Below are 6,417 nucleotides of genomic sequence, written 5' to 3'. Positions count from 1 at the left end.
CCATACAAAAGCCACATATTCCTAAAGAGATGAATGGGTAAAATATACTGATTTATAATCTCAGGTTTTGCTTAATTATGATTTTTTCTCAAAATTGGCATTACTATGCTAGAGATGTAATGCAGAGATCAATGTATTTTAAAAAAAATTTATTTAAAATACTTTGCTCCTACTGACTACATTTACAAAGTGCAGTACGTTAACAGGAATAAAACTTAACAAACATCTGGGATCACCAAGAGGAATTTTGGGCCCCCTGTACAGCAATGTCTTAGGCCCTTCCATAGATGATTAAGACCAAGTTGGGGTGCTTGGCCACATTTTGTTGAGGGCATGGCAATGCTGGGCCATGGTTGCAGCCCTTTTTGGTACGTGAGAAGCGCTAGTCAACCTCCAGTCCACCTTAAAAATAAAACCCTCCGCTGCCACGTGCACTGCGCCATACTTGTTCACTTTCCCAGGAGACTCCTTAATTCTGGCACCCGGGCGACAAAATGGCACGATTCGCACCAATTTCTACCAAGGAAAACCAACAATTTGAAATACATAAATAAATAAATAATAATAACCCAAAACTGTCGTTACATTTGACAGGTAAAGCATCCCAGGACTGGCACCATAAAATATATTAGGTGACAATTCTTGCCCTCACCAGCCACATCATGCCCACAGCCCACTGTATTTACCGGTGCAGATGTGCAATGCTGTTGACATTCATCACCATTAACATGGAACTGTGGAAACTTCCTGCAGAGCGAGAAGGAAAGCTCTTAGTCTTGTGACATTACTATTACCCATCTCACAAGACTATCAGAAATCTAAGACCGGCAGTGAGTCAGGAACAGACAGCCTAAGAACAATAAACAATAACATACATCAGGCGGATTCCAACACAGGCCCAGGCCCCTTGGCCAGGAAAAAGACAAGGAACCTGCTTCTTCCCAGGGGCTGGCTGGCAGAGTTTAGCCCGGGGGCAAGTACACAGCAATGGCCCAAAAGCAGCGGACCATCCTTAAAGGGTGATTTTCGGTACAATATATAATGATCAACATAAAAAAGAGGCTATTTTAGTGTTGCTTAACCCAGCGATACTTTATTATTATAAATGATAAATCTTAAATAATTAAATATATAATACAACAAAAAACAAACCTCACTTTATAGTGCATTTTATTTTTTATATCTTCTCCCTGCAGCATCTTTTTTTACATACCTGGCTCATTATAATGGGGCATACTGTATATATAGCATTTTATAGCTATAAAATCACAATAAGAACAACAAATAACAGATATGTCTATCCCATCATCACACTGTTCATTTGTCAATACACTGCTGCCTCCTTCATCACACTATTCCCCCTTCATCACACTGTCCACCTGCAACAAACTGTTCCCCTATATCACACTGTTCCCCCTTCATCACACTTTGGCCCTGTATCACATTGTGCCCCTTATAACACTGTGCACCTCATTACACTGTGCCCTTCATAACACTGTGCCCCTCATTACATTGTCCCCTTCATTACTGTGCACAATTCTAATTTATTTTCCTGTGGTCTTCTTTTCTTCTGTCTTCTTCTTTTGTTCTCAGCAGTTCCTTCCAGTGAAGCTCCTCACTGACAGCGTCGGGATGTCATGATGACATTACACCCGGCAGTCAGTGATGCGGACGGTAAATTGATGCTACAGGGCTCCCGTAGTCTAGAGGAGGAGCTCTGCAGCACTGTCATTGGAGTAATGTAGGCAGCCTATGCAACCCATGCATAGGCTGCCGTATTGCATACTACAAGTTGTAGTACAATATTCTATGAATGGATGATGCGGCCACATTGAGTAGTATCTGATGTGCCCACCTATGCATGAACAGCAAAGGGTGCCTGCATGCAATTTCCACTGGACCACTAGGTGGCCCAAAATAGACTTTGAACGTCTGGTCTGGGGAGGGGCGCACATGCCTCCCTGCCCATCCAGTCCCTGATCTGCCCCTTCTCAGCGCCCTGCAAACATCTGCTGTAGCACAGCTGCTAACAAGGCAGTTTATTTCTTTAGCACTCACACCATCTTATATAGACATATGCCTCATCTCTGATATACACCTATCACTTTCCCCGTGCTGCTGCACACATATGGCATTCCATAGCTTGCCCAATCTCCCTCAGCCTTCAAATCTTTAAATACTCTATAAAAGACCACCTCATTAACAAACAATTACTCTACAGCCACCTTCACATATGTCCCAATCTCCTCTCTGATTCACACTCTCATGAGCGGGGCCTTCCATACCCTTTGTTTTCATGCTGGCATGTCCTGTTTTCCCCACCGTCTGGTGCTCTAGAGCACTGTGGCATCTTAGAAAAGAACTACAATATTAATAATAATACAAATCAATGACTAGGGATGAGGAAAATACAAATGACAAAATGATGGCAGAATGAAACGTCTGAATCATTTTCTGAGTAAACAAAACTGTTTTGGAAATGTAAGACATTGCAGTTCACCATCTGCTACAACATATTTTTCAGTTTCAGTTCCACTTTAAATAAGTTAAGACCATTAAAATAACATTTTAACAATAGTGGTCCTTCACCTCACTCCCTAGCAGCTGCTAAGTGTTAGCAATCCTTAATAGAAGACATATGGATCTAAATCTGTCAATTAAAGTAAAGCACCCTGGCACCAGCCTTAGCTGTATAGATATCTGTGCTTAAACATTGTTGCATATGAACAAAAGTTAGTCACCTATTGACTCATACTTGTTCAATCAGGGATCTCTCTAAGGTCAGGAACCCACCTGTTTTGTGTTTGCATATTTTTAATGCTAGTAAAAAAAAACACGAGTGAAAACGCATATGAAAAGCAAATGTTTTTTACATATTTTTGTTACTAGTGTTGGGAGTTAACTGTAGGCTTGGGTGGAGTACGGTTTAACAGTGTGGAAAAATCATACACCGAGGACACCTACAATAAAAATCCGAATGTGTAAAAAAACGATTTGCATTTAGCCAGACTTACCTCCAATACGACGGTCTACATCTCCGTTCGCAGCACCATGCTCCCCGCAAGTTATTCCGATACACACATGTCCGGCACCAAACTTTGATGTCATCGCGACCTGAATAAATCTTAAATTAAAGCGGCAATGTCGGGTTAAGTGTTTAAACACTTAACCTGAGGGGTCCCGGCATTGCCGCTTTAAATTAAGATTTATTCAGGTTGCGATGACATCAAAGTTTGGTGCCGGACATGTGTGTATCGGAACAACTTGCAGGGAGCATGGTGCTGCGAACGGAGATGTAGACCGTCGTATTGGAGGTAAGTCTGGCTAAATGCAAATAGTTTTTTCACACATTCAGATTTTTCTTGTAGCTGTCCTTGGTGTTGGAATGGTGGTAAACGTGACACCGATAGGTTTCCCTAAAGCAATTACCCTCTGTTTGAGAATTCAGTACGTGATACATTCAGAAAAATGCAACACAAATGCAATTCAATTGACTGCAAGTAAAAACACAATCTGACTTGTTGACATTGAAAACAATGGTTTCTATTTAACACTTTTTTACATGCATTGTACTAGCATTAAACATTATTAATAAAACACTTGAAATTGTGTACAAGGCGTAAGGGCTGTTTAGAGCTGTGTAAGGTTATGTTTCATCCCATTGGGCCTGATTCATCCAGTGATGTAAATGGCGATTTTTGGGCGTATCATCCAGAAAATCCAAAAAAGTCCAGAACCGGATCATATGCCACAGAACTGATTATTAGTGATGACAGTCTTGTATGCATGCTATGTGTTTGCAATCAGGAGCAACTGTAAAAATGTATTTTATGTTCAGTATGTATTAAGAACATTCTAATAAATGTATTTTATGTTCAGTATGTATTAAGAACATTCTAATAAATGTATTTTATGTTCAGTATGTATTAAGAACATTCTAATAAATGTATTTTATGTTCAGTATGTATTAAGAACATTCTAATAAATGTATTTTATGTTCAGTATGTATTAAGAACATTCTAATAAATGTATTTTATGTTCAGTATGTATTAAGAACATTCTAATAAATGTATTTTCTGTTCAGTATGTATAAAGAACATTCTAATAAATGTATTTTATGTTCAGTATGTATTAAGAACATTCTAATAAATGTATTTTATGTTCAGTATGTATTAAGAACATTCTAATAAATGTATTTTATGTTCAGTATGTATTAAGAACATTCTAATAAATGTATTTTATGTTCAGTATGTATTAGGAACATTCTAATAAATGTATTTTATGTTCAGTATGTATAAAAAACATTCTAATAAATGTATTTTGTGGGGGGGGGGGAATCTCTTGTATCAATTAATACCTATATTATTAACAGGTGACATTAATTGAATATATTTTTTGCAAATGTATATTCCATATAGGTATTGGACGTATCCTGCAGTGTCTTGTGTAGTAGAGCTCTACATCCGAATTCATCAGCGCATGTATCTTCAGATCCGGTCCTTGTTGAATTCGGGCGTGCACAGACCGGAATTACGTGCGTTCTGAAACAAACGCACGTGGCGCTTAGTATCCGTGTCTGGATGTATCAGGCCCATTGTGTTTTAGTTTGAACAAGCTCTAAAAAAAGAACTCACCACATGCTGCAGACATGGGAATCACAGATTGCTTTTTAAACAACAGATCTAAACGAAGGAAACGCAGGGAAATTGTGCACACTGGGTGCAGCATTGTATGAGAGCTTTTCTCGTGTCTTTCTAATGCCTGCAGGAAATGACAACACGCAGGCAGATCTTACCTGATTAGGATGCAACCAGAGAAACATTAACAAAAAGGTACCATGTGGGGTTGTATAAATTATCCTTGACATGTTGTACCAATTGTCCTTACAGGGATTCCTCAATGTCTTGCCATAGTCAAGGTCTCCACCCTTAACTGATGACCAGCAACGCCCTACAAGGATAAAAACATAAAGACAGGGACCGCTCACTTGAAACGTCCAGTTTTCTTGATTGCTGTGTACTCTATCTCAGCGGCTGTGGAAGAAAACAGAACAAACCCCTCCCCACGCGACTTACTGCCCCTAATCTACGTCTAGTATACCCCCCCCCCCCACTCTAGTCTAGTTACAACAACTACAAAGTTCTAACAACTGCACTGGGTCCGTGTGCAACACTGCAGCAGACTAGGTGTAGTGCTCTATCCTTTACCAGACTCTAGTCACTGTAATACACAATGGAGTTGATAGGGGAGAGCAGAAGTACACAGCAAACAATAACAACAAAACAATATAAAATACTTCACACAATAAAATGACACAAAGGATTAGGAACCACTCCTGGACTACCGTCACCATCTTTTGTATTAAGCCCACAATCTTCTTTGTTGACTCAGCTATCTCCGCTGATCCTGGCTGTGTTCTTCTTCCGGAGCTCCTCATAGGTCTCTCTCTCTGCTGTCGCACAGAACTCGCCTCTCACAATGGCTAAGTATAAGCCTTGCGAGTGTGTGTGGCAATGACGTGCCGACCATCGTTTGGTTTACTGCAGTGCACAAATTTAAATGGCTGGTGGTGAGCTGTGATTGGCTCGCCGTCCTGACCACTGATTAGCTGACAGCACATTTGTTCAGATTTGCTGTTACCGATCCTGGGGAGAGCTGCGGGAAGAAAAGACTTACCTACACTGGATCATTTATCTGGTAAGTTGACTCTTCTTTTCTTCAGTAGCACCACTACAGGGAGACAATCTGTATTCTGATCACACCGCCATGAGAATAAGTGATCAGCCATAAAAACTGAGAAAACAGCAGTTTTCCTTGTAAAATTACCATTGTATAATTTAGGAAGGGTTCAACACAAGAGAAATCATAGCTTTCTCCTGCCATAACCCATTTAAAGTTTCTTAACACAGACCCCATATATCAATATGGGCACTGCAAAGTTCTCTAATTTATCAAGCTGATTTTCACGGGAAGGTAATACCATCTCAGGATGGGATTACCTGTCATTTTCAGTGGGATCCAGTTTAAGCCTCTCTGTCTTCGCTGGCACCCTCACCCGTGGAAGTGCTAAGCGCATGTCAGGCATGGTAAATTACAGCAGCGTTTCATTATGCATCATTGTGATTTGCAGTGATCCAAAGTGCGTTACAAGTGCTTGTCTGCATGCAATTCTTTGACAGCTGAAGCACTTTGGTGTGAGTGACTATGGTTCCCAAAGCAGTATAACATCACACCGCATTTGTTCAATTTAGAACATCACTCTTTTTTGCCCAGAAAACTGTTGTAAAATGCCCGTGTGACACAGCCCTAAATCACACTGATGTAGAATTTATGGGGCCTATCTATTAAGGTACTTGGGGGCACATTTTTCAATGTTCTCAAAAAGTGAAAAAAAGTTTTCAATCCTTATCGCATTGA

This window comes from Mixophyes fleayi, chromosome 4 (assembly GCF_038048845.1).
Source record: "Mixophyes fleayi isolate aMixFle1 chromosome 4, aMixFle1.hap1, whole genome shotgun sequence".
In the NCBI taxonomy this organism is placed as follows: Eukaryota; Metazoa; Chordata; class Amphibia; order Anura; family Limnodynastidae; genus Mixophyes; species Mixophyes fleayi.
The sequence above is the reverse complement of the archived record's forward strand: the minus strand, read 5'-3'. Positions refer to the sequence as shown.